The sequence below is a fragment of the Petaurus breviceps genome, unplaced genomic scaffold (assembly GCF_028583685.1).
Source record: "Petaurus breviceps papuanus isolate PSGF00001 unplaced genomic scaffold, PetGlider_PUasm1.0 80, whole genome shotgun sequence".
NCBI classification, from domain to species: domain Eukaryota; kingdom Metazoa; phylum Chordata; class Mammalia; order Diprotodontia; family Petauridae; genus Petaurus; species Petaurus breviceps.
The window spans coordinates 10,673,442-10,687,348 of NW_027186540.1; the positions used below are offsets into that span (position 1 = coordinate 10,673,442).

A 13,907-nucleotide genomic window follows, 5' to 3' on the forward strand; every position below is an offset into this window, starting at 1 on the left:
ACACTGTAAACTACCCATAAAATGAATCAGCAGACACCAGGACTTGTGTGACTATCAAATCTGCCTGTCCATTCTCAATCCATTGTCACAGAATATTTTTTTTGTCTTGCGTTTTTGGCTAGAGGAATAGTCTTATCACGTAGTTCTTTACACACGTATCACTTTAACCATCTCTTTCTTCTTTTCATTAATCTCTCCTCACAAGAAAAGAGAACAATAAAAGAAACCCCAAGACTCAATATTTCTTCATTATTTATCATCTTCATTTAAAATCAAACATTGCTCTGTTGTAAAATAGTTCACTATAGTAACAAAATTCACATACATTATGGGTCAAATCATAACCCTTTACTTTGTTATAGGAAAAGTTTGATAGAATTTTTCTAGTTTCAGTATCCTCTTGTGTAAAATGTGAAGGTTGGACTAGGTGAGTTCTTAGGTTTTTTCTTGTTCTCACCCTTTGGTCCTCCAATAATTGAAGTACATTTTGTGGATGATATCTCTGTTTCCTTGGCATCCCTTATAAAGGTCATTCTACTATGTTAACAATGGACTTAAGTGCTTACATCTACATAACCTGCTTTCACCCATGTAATCTCCATTCTACCTAGACTTCTTTGCTTATTACTTCTAGCTTTTGCTTCTCCCAGATCAGTCAGTAGGAGCTCTAATCTTACCATTACATAACTGGCTTCCTTTCCAATTTATGTCTGTTGTCTTCAAAACCTACCATAGTCTCCTTCCTTAAGGACATTTTCTTGGTAATTTGGTGATGTTATTTTCAACTTATATGACGATCAGTTAAGTGAAATCTCCATCACAGTTCCTATCATAGTATCTGACAACAGTAACAGGAAATAACTGGCACTTTAATGTTTGTGTAACACTTTACAAATATTATCTCATTTGCTCCTCACAATAACTCTGAAGGTCAGTGTGGTTATGTCCCTATTTGATAGATGAGGAAACTGGGGTATACAGATTAAGTGATTTGGCCATGATCACACAGATAGTAATTTTTTAAGGCTATGATTTGAACTGAGGCCTTCCTGACCTGAAATCCAGCATTATATTTACTCCACCTCCTAAAATTTTTATTTATTGAACAATTGGCTATGACCTCATGATAAGGAAAAATAGTTTTTCCTTTCTGTAACAGGGAGTATGTGTATGAAAAACAGAGCCCTTTGGTAATCTGGTGAAGTCCCTAGTCTCCTTCACAGAATAATCGTTTTAAATAAACTGTTAAATAGAAATATGGATAGAATGTCTTTATATATATACATATATATATATACATACATACACATATACATATTTGTGTCTAATGGTTGCCATCTCTAGGGTGAGGGGGCAAGGGAAGAAAAAATGGGGATGAAGTTACATGATAACTACATCATATATTTAGAAGAAATAGCAAATTATATTTTTAAAATTCAATTTCTTGTACAATCATCTTTTTATTCTGCTTTCTTATGGAAATGCTTGTTTTATTAAGTTCAGAACAAAATAAATAAATTAAAAATGCATAAAATACCTAAGATTACAAAGGAAACCAATTAGATTGAAATAAAAGTTTATGGATTTATGAGGTTGAGAAGCCCTGATCCACACTGTTACATGAGCTCTCATAATGCCAGGGTTATATCTAAGAGGATAGTGTGCTCTTGCTCTGTGAACCCCAGGGTTCTTTGAGTATTGGCATAAGCTTTGAGCTTCCGCAGAGAGAACCTAAGTTCAGCCCACTTTTCCCCCTTCTCCTACCAAAGTGAGAGTTGTCAGGAATGTACAAGTACTTGGAGGTAACTCTTCCAACTAAACTGCTGGATAACTAATGCATTATAGCCAGGGCTTTTGTTCTGTACACCAGATTCTGTTTGCAGATTTTTGGCATGTGGGTCTGCATAGGAACAATCAGAGCATTGGCTCATATATTTTTTTTTTCAGAAACGGCACTTTAAAGATCAGCTTGGCTTCTGAGTAAGTGAAAGGGAAAATGGATTTTTTTTCTTATGAGAAGATTCTTTTATTGGGTGTTTTTAAAATTTTCTTCTGATAATCTAGCTATATATTTTTATTTCTGGTCATCATATTCTATATTAATAACAGATTTCTGAAATTACTATTGTGGACAATCTGTCCATGCTAAGAAAAATCAAACTTATTTTGAATGGTTCCTGGGCAAGTTGCTTAAACTTGGAGTGCTCTAGGCAGCTCTCCAAAATTCTAAGTTTCAAAGAAGCTAGTGGCCTGCATTGTTTCCTTATCCAGGAGTTTCTTGTGCAAATAAAATTAAATGTAGAATTCTATCTATCCCCTAAATATAGAATTCTGTCCATTAAGATGAATATTCTTTGATGATAACCTTTGTGTGAGAGGAATATCAGCTATTTTTCTGTATTTGCAAATAGAGCAAGATCTGTCTTGTATTCATTCCATGCATCAGGGGAAAAGAGACTTTTTTCTCTTAAATTATGCACTCAGTGTGTGGTATTCTGACTTTCTCAGCATATATTGATAATTTCTTGTCTAATAGATCATGAGAAGGAAGACAGCTCAAACACTAAATCTGAAAGACCCTTTTGACTTAAGCATCTTACAAATTGATTCCCCTGGCTTTTAGTTATATGCATTAGCATTTCTTTAAGGATTAATTATTTATGATGTAAGTAGGCTTTCCTGTTAATGAAACTATAAGAGGATTTAACAATCTTATTGGATGCAAGAAAATATGTCATCTCTCTTAACCAATATATCAGTCTGTTTTGTGACTTTTATTTCTGTTTTTGTTTTGGATTCAATTATTCTTAAGATGGGAATGATGTTGGATTCCAGATAGGCTTCCACAGTCAACTAAGGGTTGTTAGACTAGACTGGAGTATCTAGGTCTTTTGGGCTGACCCCAGTGATTTAATGTAGAAGAGTAGCAGAGATATAGTTGAGGTTGGAAAAAATTGTGTCATCTTCTTACAGATTCTTTGAGAATATGTTAAGGCAGAACTATTAATACATGTGCTATCTAGTAGCTACTGAGATAGACTCCCAGCTGTTCTCCCTGACTCCAATCTCTTCTCACTCCTGCAAGATGGACATCTTGTACCACTGTGCCAGGTTAAGTCCTTCTTAAAGTAATGTTTTGATTCCATCTGTCTGTAAATTTCTCCTAATCCCTCACTCTCTATTAAATAACATCCAAATTATTTATCATGGCATCTCACAGATATATATATATATATATATATATGTGTGTGTGTGTGTGTGTGTGTGTGTGTGTGTGTGTGTGTGTGTCTTATCTCACCAAATAGATTGTTAGCTCCTTAAGAATAAGGACCATGACTTATCTAGCTGAATGCCTTACCTCAGAAATGACTTCACACATTTTAGAGGCTCTTGAATTTCAGGCATAGGAAAAAATTTTTACACACACATGGAGTGATGAACATATGGAGGATGTAACTTGGACACAATGTTGTAATAAAGAAGTAACATATTTAGGAAATGTACGATAGGAAAAGGAAGTGAACCAGTAGTACATTAAGTGTGAAGGATAACAGATGGACAGTCCACAAACTATGCTGGCACCAAGGAAATATTAGAAGAACTTGAGGAAGGCCTCAAATACATTGGACAAATAATCTTTGGAGTACTCACGGAAGAACATAGACCAGAATCATACAAGGTTAAGAAGGTGTGGACAGTGTTTTGGGGAGTATGAATTGGGCAACAATACAAATGATGAGCAGGAAGTGGGGAGATAGTGGAAAGCAGGGGCTAATAAGGAGACTAGACTGTTCCAGTAGGCATGAGATGACAAAGGCCTAATTTATGGAAATGGTAGTGGGAATGGAAGGAAGGGAGAGGTGTGAGAGACATTATAAAAATGACACAACATGTCATGACATGATGTGATTGTTATTTTTGGCAGATATACCTTATTGTATTACATATTCAATGCTATGCTGTTGTGGAGCCTTTTATCTCTTCTGATAGAATAGACTAACATCCCTTTAAAAAATGAGAGGTGTTGACCTTTATACTTCCTGTTGGATGTTATGCATAAGATAAATGCATAGTCAGGATTTTTGAAATGAGTGCGTACCATATCCAAATTTCACCACAGAGTAAATTACATCTTCTGGCATAGTCTGAGGTCAGATTTGGTTTCCACCGGATATACAATACCTCATGAAATTTTCCCCCTAAAGGAAGTTGAACAATTTCTTTTATCTCAAAGAGATACTAAAACACATCTCTGTAACATGAGGGATGGTGAAATTTACAGAAAACACCTTGTAAGCAAAATTTTTGCATCACAGCTAACAGAAATGAGACTCTTACCTTTTTTTTAAGTACACAGTGAAAACCTTCTATCATTGCAAATATTTTTTAGTGTGTGTGAGGTTCCACCTGAATGGAATTTTCTCTCTTAGACTTTCTGCCTTGTGGATCCTGCATATTCTTCAAAGTTCAGTCTGTTAATGATTGTATCTGCAAAGTATTTCCTGAGGATTCTAGATTACAAATACCTCTAAGTTTTGACTGAACTTATTATCTATTACTTTTAAACTTCTATAAGTAATTCATAGAAATCTGAGATCATCTGGTCTACTCATTTTACTGATGAAGAACCTCAGGTCTAGAGAGGTCCAGTGACTTGCCCAGGGTCACACAGGTCAGCTCAAGTCAACAAGCATTTATTAAGTATCTGCTCTGTGCTAGGCACTGGGCTAAGTCCTACAGATACAAACAAAGGTGGAAATGGCCCTTTCATGAAAGGAGCTCACATCCAGGTCTTATTATTCCAAATCTAATGGGTTTTTTCCCCCTAATATACCACATTTGTCTCCCACTTTTCTGTATCCATCATGGCAATGTAACACATCAGGTAAGATACTTGTTGAGTTATTACTAATAAATAGATATTTAAAGTATTGAAGGAAATATGAGAATAGAATGTTATTTGATGAAAATATTAACAAAAATATATTTTATAAATTGGACAAGTACCCACTTCCTTTAATATATATATATATATATATATATATATACATACATATATTCATGTATGTATCTGTATTTAGAAAAATCTAGGAAGTCTTATACTGAATGTCACTGTCTTATATCTCAGCCTCAATTTATATCATTTGGTTTTCATTAGTCTTTGAAGGAGAAGTTCTTGTTCTTTAATGAATCTGTGATATTACCATGGTGCATTATTCCTGCATCCACATTCTCTCATTGTAACCATATCTTCTTATATTGAATGATTCTTTTCTATGCTCTTCCATGAATAATCCAAAGAATGTTTCCCTAGTGTATTTGAGGCCTTCCTTGAGTTCTTTTAAAATTTCCTTGGTGCCAGTATAGTTTGTGGATTGTCCATCTGTTATCATTCACACATTACTACATGCTTCATTACTGGCTCACTTCCTTTTCCTATTATATATTTCCTAAATATGTCACTTCTTGATTACAACATTGTGGCCTAATTACATCCTCCATGTGCATCTCCATTCTATTTAGAGTAACCTTCAATTCCCATTGTTCAGAGATTGTGGTGTTCCATGATTTATAGTTATAGAGTATCACTGGGAAAATATTGATGTTTGTTTCCCTTTAAAATATTTTATTAAAAATCTAACATTGAATATATGTACAGACAAACTTTCTTAGTGGCTATTTAACACATAATCACAGCAAACCAACATAACACAGCTTCAATCGCACAAGTCCCTATTAGGATTTTTTTTTGTCTCAATCGTTTACTTTTCATTTTTAATAGTTTCACTGATATATTCTGTTTTTATACCACCTACATTTCATAACCTTTCCCTCCACTAGGCCCCCTCCTATTCATCCCACCAAAAATCTATCCTGTATTTTTTAATTAACAAAAAAGGAAATAAAAAACTATAACCAATCTAACAAACACATACATAAAAAAAGTATGTCCTGTAATCCTCACTTTTTCAAAAACAGATGAGAAGTACTTTCTCATTTCTCTTTGGGCCAAGGTTGGGTATTATAACATTGTGTCATTCTGTTTCAGTTGTTTTATTGTTCTTTCCATTTACTTTGATATAGTGACTATAGTCATTATGTTTATTTTTTCCTCATCTTACTTATTTCATTTTGCATTCTTCCCATGCTTCTCCATATTAATCCATTCACTGTTTTCCTATAATGAAGCCATGTTCCATTACATTTTTATTCCAGTTCTCTGCTCCTATGAAAATTGATGATATAAATATTTTGGTATATATGACAAATTCCTTTCTATCATTGACCTTCTTGGGATATGTACTTATTGGAAGAATGTCTAGATCAAAGGGTATGGGCATTTAAAAAACTTTCTGAGTGTAATTCCAAACATTTTCCAAAACAGATAACTCTACCAGTAATACATTAATATATCTCTATTTCCATGACACCTTCAAAATCTAAGATTTCCATTTTTCATAGTCTTTTGTACTGTGCTGGGTTGAATATTGTCATTTCAAAGATATTTTTAATGACAAAAACAATTTGGGATCTTTGAAAGTACTCCACAATTTCTCAGGAGCATTTTATCTTATTGCCCTATCTATAGTGCTAAACAAGATATATTTAATTGGTATCTTAAGTTCATTTAAGGCAGCTAGACAGAGTGCCAGGCCTGGAGTCAGAAAGACCTGTGTTCAAAGGTGGCCTCAGACATTCACTATCTGTGTTACCCTGGGTGAGTCACATTACCCTATTTGCCTCAGTTCCTCATCTGTAAAATGAACTGGAAAAAGAAATGGAAAACCACCCCAGGATCTTTGCCAAGAAAACCCCAAATTGGGTCACAAAGACTTGGACATGACTAAAATAGAACAACCACAACACAGTTCAATATATTGATCTTCCACCTATATTTCTTAATCTGACCAGCAGGCATTCTCCATTTCCATAACTTTTTCCTTGTAAATCATTAGATTTATGTCTTTTGAATAGCCTTGTATTTCATTAAGGAGGATTCTGTAGTATAGTGGGGCTTGCTGCCACCTACAAATAGTAATAGCTGAAGTTCATCACTATCTATAGGAAATACACACACACACACAATCTCCCTTTTCCCCATTTCCATTTTCCTTACTTATAGAAGATATTTAAGAAAATAGTGTGTTGGAAGACATATAACTCTATTTTATGCCTCATTTGATTTTGATTACCAGGGGATAGTTGAAACAAATTATCTTTCTGGTTGCATCTATCAAGAAATTTTCCATAATCTTGATATATAAGTGGGAAACAGTTTTGCTCTAGATAGTACATAGTGTGATGATCCATAGACAACTATTTTGGAAATGGCTTCCACTCTAGTAACTAACTACTTGTTTCATGACTATTAAGATGGCTTAATTTTTAAAACAATATTTTTCTATATTTAACATTTCCAACCCTTTTTGACTTTCTTCTGGAAGAAAGGTATGAAGGCTCTAAATCATTGCTGCAAACCTTTTCCTACTTTTTGTCTTAGTTTTGAACAATATGTTCCAACATAAATGTCACTATTCTCCCACATGCCAGTCTTTACAATGAAGTCGTTGAATATCGAGGTATATATTGCTGTGTTTTGAAGTAGCTTGTTAGTTTTCCATCTTGATACTTCATAATTTGTGTGGAATTGGAACACAAAAGTGTCAATCATATTTATTGTGTTCTTTTTACATATAGTCATTATATGTATTCCAAGGTGAAATGACCATATGTACTATGAAATTATGGGGCTTTTTTGGTTACTTTTGGTTAAACAATGAAGCCAACTCCTTTACTCACCTCTTCAACCTATGATATATCCCTTCATTTTGTTGTGACTTATTTACATTTTCTTCCTCAACTTATAATGAGAATATTGATGTTTGTGTGGTTCAGTTCCTCTAGTAGCATATTACTGTAGTCATTGGACAAGGATCTATCTTTTAGAGTACCTCTAGTTAAATTAATTTTTATTGACAATTAAAAATTTTTCTGATTCTTAATTATGGCTTGCTCTTCTCTCACTCTGCTGCCATCCCTATGGAAACAATATTGGGGATAAACAGGACTGAGAATCATTGCAAATTTTTTTTGTTTCATGAGATGTCATAGTCAACCTAATAGTAATTGGCTTTTCCATTTTTAGGCTAACTACCTATCATCAGGCACACACTGTCACTACAGATGAGCATGAATATTTCTTAGCTTAGTAAAATCTGGCAGAGATTGTGCTCTGTTGGCACAGCTTTTAAGAATTCAGGCTTAGATCCCCACCATGATGAGGCATTGGTGTAAAACTTTGCTGGAGGGTTAGATCTTATAAAAATGTCAATTTATTCACCATTTTAAGCCCTCTCTTTAAGTCAGCTCATGTCAGAATTCATTTGCTTATTAGTCTGAGTGTTCAGAGAAAAATTCCTATTGTGCCTAAGTAGCAAACAACCTGTTAATCTTCAAAAAACAGCTTTCTTCAGAGTAAACTTTAGAGCACATGATAATGAATTTGGTATGCATCCAGTAGTGTTTTGGAATGTTTCCAACCAGGTGTCTCATTTTAATATTTGGTATTCAGAAGTAATATCTAGGTATTTGTGCTAAATTCCAGTCTTGGACTTAAATGAGAGAGTCAGTCTGACAAACCACTTGTCTCAGAGAATAGATTAGAAAACTCATTTAATGAAGAACCATACTGTTTTCTTTCAAGGTTGTTCCAAATATTCATAGAATTTTATAGCTGGAAAACCCTTAGAGATTATTTCTTTCAACCCTTTCCATTAAACATATGAGTCTGGGAAAGATTAAGTAAAATGAAGGTAGAGACAGGGATGGAGACTATACCTGAGATTGGTTGGTGTAGAGACAGGAATAGAGAATGCTCCTGAGATTGGTTGGTGTAGAGACAGGAATAGAGACTGGACCTGAGATTGGTTGGTGTAGAGACAGGAATAGAGACTGGACCTGAGATTGGTTGGTGTATAAAGGTGACTCTAAGTTTTGGACAACTGTGATGGTAAGGGAAAAGTTCACAAAAAGTCCTCAGAAACTGGAAGGGCTTTAAGAAGGGGCCTGCTGGGAAACTGGATGGCTGTTGTCCAAGCTAAGTAGAAGCTCATCATCAGGCTGCCCACAGGGTTCTAAGTTTGGGCCGCAGCAGCTGTCAGATACCACGTACTAAGTCACTGAGGGATTGTGATCAGGATCAGGAAAGGAATATTCAGATAAGGCAAAATCACAGATGCCCAGATACTGATGCAAGGGGTTGGGGACTATATATTCAAGTCAGCAGGCAATCTAGACTTGTCAGACTTAGCTGGGTAGATAAGGAGGAGAACCTGCAGCTGCTCTTCCTTCTTGCCTAGTGGTTTCTGCTACAAGGTAATTTGTCAATTTTACACAACCTCTCAGATTAAAGGCATTCTTATACAGTCCTCTTTATTATTACTTTTATGGGTTTTTTTTTTGCATGCTTGCTGATGATTTTCAAGTTCAAAATAAAAAAAGAATATGTTTATATAGATACATATATATTTGCATATATGAATTAGAGTCTCTTTTATCTAAGCTATATTAAGATCATAGTTCTTATATGCTGAGCAAACTCTATATAGGGTTCCTCCAACTTTCTGAGAGGAGGATAACTATAGAGCCTACGTATCATTCCTGTGACTAAGACATCAATGAAGACTCAGAATTTAAAAGGGATTCCTTTAGTTGTTGTTAAATCTAAATCAAGCAAAAAAAAATAGAGGAAATTGTCAGATTGTTAGAGAAAATCAAGTCATTAATTATCTTATGAAAATCAGTTACACATATGACATGTATAAGATGAAGTAATTACAAGTAGAGAGAATGAATGGGATTTAGGTGAGCATCATGTAGTGGAGGGAATGTTACTTTTAGGTTCAGAATGCCTCCTGTTGCTGAGATTTCCTACCTATGCGATCACTGGCAAATCATTAAATCTCCCCTGACCCTTAGTTCAAATTAATCTATCAACTGTGGATAATGTTTGTACCACCCATCTCATGGAGTTGCTGTAAGAAAAAATTAATAATCCTTAAAATATAAGTAAGAGTTGTTGTGGTTACTAAATATTGTTACTTTCTAAATAGTTTCACTTATTTTTTTTCTTTATTCTTAGCCTGTGGTTGAAGTTGGTTTTTTTTAGTATTTTAATAACTATATTTCAATGTAAACAGCTTTCTTTGTAATCCTGTGTATTTGGTTTGATGCATTTAAAATATTATTTTGCAAAGAGATCCATAGGCTTTTATCAGACTGCCAAAGGGGGTCTATGACACAGAAAAGATTGAGAATCCCTGCCTAGGCAGTCATTCTGGAAGAGAAAAGGAATTATCTTTGCATTCATTTGGGAGGCACTCTTGCATAAAGAGAGAAGCTATGAACTACTAGTGTCACCCCCTAGCAATCACCAAATATATCTAAAACCTCAGTTTCTTCAATTATTAAATAAAGGGATTGGACTAGATAGCCTCTAAACAGCCCTTGAAGCTCTAAATCTGTGATTAGATTATTCAAAGAATTTCCTTAGAACTAATTCACTGTTAACCATCAATTTCATCATTATTAAGAAACCTCACAAAACTATCTAATCTATCTAACATGCTGCATACACATATATCATATACATACATCAGAAGATAAGTTGTGGGTAGTAATTCTTTGATTAATTATATTTTATCTCCACCACTTGGCACACATTAAACCCTTAGTAAATATTTGGTGTGTGTGTGTGTGTGTGTATATGCATGTGTGTTTGTGCACGTGTACACATATACATACACATAGAGAGAGAAATATATGAACTAATAACTAATATGTTTCCATGTTCACTGTTTTTCCTACCTGTTCTCTCTGTCACCTCCTGCTTTTAAAAGAGCAATATTTGGCAATTATTTATTTTAAAATATGGTATCACATGACCATTGTTAAGTGTGAGTTATTAGTAGTGTTTGGGCTTAATTAGCTCTTGGAAAACTTGTTCTAGGCAAGATTCATGGATTAAAGCTCTTTAAGAGAGTTGTATATGACTAATGTTTAGCTCCAGTATTACCCTAGGACACAAAACCCATGGGTTCTCATAAAAAAAAAATTCTCTGGAATTTTTGGAGGGGCCAATTGACAGGATTATTTGTATTTAAGATTTTCAATAAATTTGTAATAATGTACCTGCTAGAATGATAGGAAACACTGACAAAATATTCAGTTAAAATTTGGACATTTTTTTCTCCAACAGGAATGTCTTCAGTAAAAATGTTCACTCTTGATATGATAAATGCACTGGTGTCCAATTTGTTACTGTGCATATAAATAAGTTCATGGATGAACCAATAAAAATAATTTTAGTTTTTCTTCTATATGTGAAAAATGGAAAGGGAAATTATATTTTACCTAATATTCTATTGCTATGGTAACTTTTCTAAGAGTAAAAACTAAAAGAAACTTCTCCTGCATCTTATTTGTCAGCAAATAAGTGTTATATCAGGAAACAGATGTTCAGCTTTTTAAATTTTTTAAAAAAGAAAAACAACTCACATATTTGTTTATTACATCATATCTCTTGATTGTGTGTGTATGTGTGTGTGTATGTTTTCTCATTAGAGGGAAATTCCATCCTTCCTGGAATAATAAATTCCCCAAACAATGTGAATTGGTGGTGAATTGATAGTGAAAATATACCCCAGTGTTCATGTACATTTTAGATAGAATTTTTTTTTCTGTAATCATGATTAAAATGTAATGTTTTCTCACCATGTGAGTTCATGATCACACATCCAGGGGTATTTTTCCAGTATTCTGAAAATAAGTCCAAGTAATTTTAGGAAGTATGATATATTTCTCCAAAGATGGTTTTCCATAGATTAGACCAGTCAAAATGCAGAACTGTAATATTTCCAACGTAGCCTTTTTGTTTGGGGTCATTTGAAATTTCCAGTCACTATTGTATGATGGGTAGTGATGCATTGTGTTACCTGAATCCCTCTGTGATCTTTGATGGTCAAAGTATTCACAAATAAAAGTAATAAGCAATAAAACGCACCAGGCTATCGGGAAATGTGTTGTCCTCTTCAAGCTGTGCCATTTTCTTTATCCAAGCACTTCTAGATTCTATAGAACTGGAACCATTCTCTCACCCTCCGAATGTAGATACTTTATCTACTGAGTGTAACTTTTTTTTCTAAGAAGCTAACCTAGAAAAGTAATTTGCTTCTTATACAGAGGGAAAACATTATACATATAAATAATTTTATTTCAATGTTGATAAAACATTCCCTTGATGTTTGTAAAGACTTTTGTGAAAAATACTAAACTGATCCAAATTCTAGTCAATTCAATAACTACTTATTGACCACCCACTATATATGAAAATTTTTCTAGGCTCTGAGATGAATTAAAAAAAATTTGAATGACCTAGTCATTCCCCTCAAGGAGTTTATACTGAAGTGAGGTAGGTGGGGCATCAAGACAAGAACATCTTTACCTCTTTGCTGACCATAGTTATTGCTTGCCCTGAGGATACAGCAGTGCAGATAAATGAGGGCATTTTCTTAGGCCATGTAGCACAGTAGAAAGAGTAGTAACTCTAGCTAAAAAAATGAATCATGGTTCCATCTTGCCTCTGACATGTTTGTGACCTTGGATAAAAGACTTACCCTTCATTGAGCTCATTTTCCTCATCTGCAAGATGAGATGGTTAGACTAAATGACCTCTGAGGTCCCTTCTAGCTTCAGATCCTATATTGCCATAGATAACCTAAGCCCAATGTGAATAACATTTTATTACTCCATCTAGTCCATGTGAATCTGCCTTTGTTAACTCATAAAGATTCCAGTGCAAAGCAATGGCTTCCTTTGCAAAAGAAATACTGGAAACTTGTAATGTGAACTTGAGACTCTCCAGGATGAGGGTCTGTGACTTTTCCATGAACAAAATGAATTGAACAGATTGGCAGGGATTTCTTTTCTTTAATTTTCTCCCTTTTAAACAAATTTAAAAAGCCCCTTCAAAAGGGCATTTAGACATGAAGTGTTTTGGCTTTTTATTTTAATTAGGATTAAAAAAATCTGGCTCCTCAGCAGGAAATTCTGGGAATGAGAAGAGATCTCTGAATGACTGAATAAATTAGTCTTGATTCAGTTTTTAGTGACTAAGAGCTACTTTGCCCAATTTTCACCACTTTCTACTTTTGTATTTAAATAATATTTTGGGAATAAATACGAAATAAACTTCATGATCTTCTCTCTTCACCTCTTTTCACTAAAACTATTTTGACATATCTTTCTTTAGTCTCCCCATATTCAGTATCTAAACATTTGATTTCTTTTCCTGAGCTGTATTTAAACTTTACTTAGTCATTGATTCTTTGAGTTGTTGTATTTCTTCTTAACTTTTTTCTTTTGAATATATTTTTTTATTTTCAACTTTATTCTGAAAATTCATTCACTTAGTATAATTTTATTTTGCTGAAGTCACCTAGTGCAGATAACTCTATGATTAATTCTTTCTTCTCTATCCCAGTCCCTCCACTTTCCCCCCTTTCTAGCATGTGCACTTATAGTGAATGACCTGGGCTACAACTTTGTTCAGATTACTAATGCTATCTGAACAAATGCTGAGCTAATACTTCATAATAATAATATCTCAACAGCTCCTTCAGTTTATCTTTTCCTCTTTTGTTTTTTATTCCTCAGAAATAACTTTCCTGTCCTCTTTGTGATCACATACAAGAAAGAAGTCTTTATTAATCAATACTAAAAGCCATCCTTTCACTCGAGCCTCCTTCCTTTTTTCCCTTTTTTCTTTTCCTTTTCTTCCTTTCTTTCTTTCTTTCTTCCTTCCTTTCTTTCTTTCTTTCTTTCTTTCTTTCTTTCTTTCTTTCTTTCTT

The 13,907-nt window shown here is 34.1% G+C and overlaps 1 protein-coding gene across 9 annotated transcripts in view; it reads left to right on the top strand.

Annotated features, from left to right (window-relative positions):
- LOC138176017 (semaphorin-3D) overlaps window positions 1–13,907 on the top strand; it is a 252,885-nt gene that overhangs the window by 16,398 nt on the left and 222,580 nt on the right. The window lies entirely within an intron of this gene.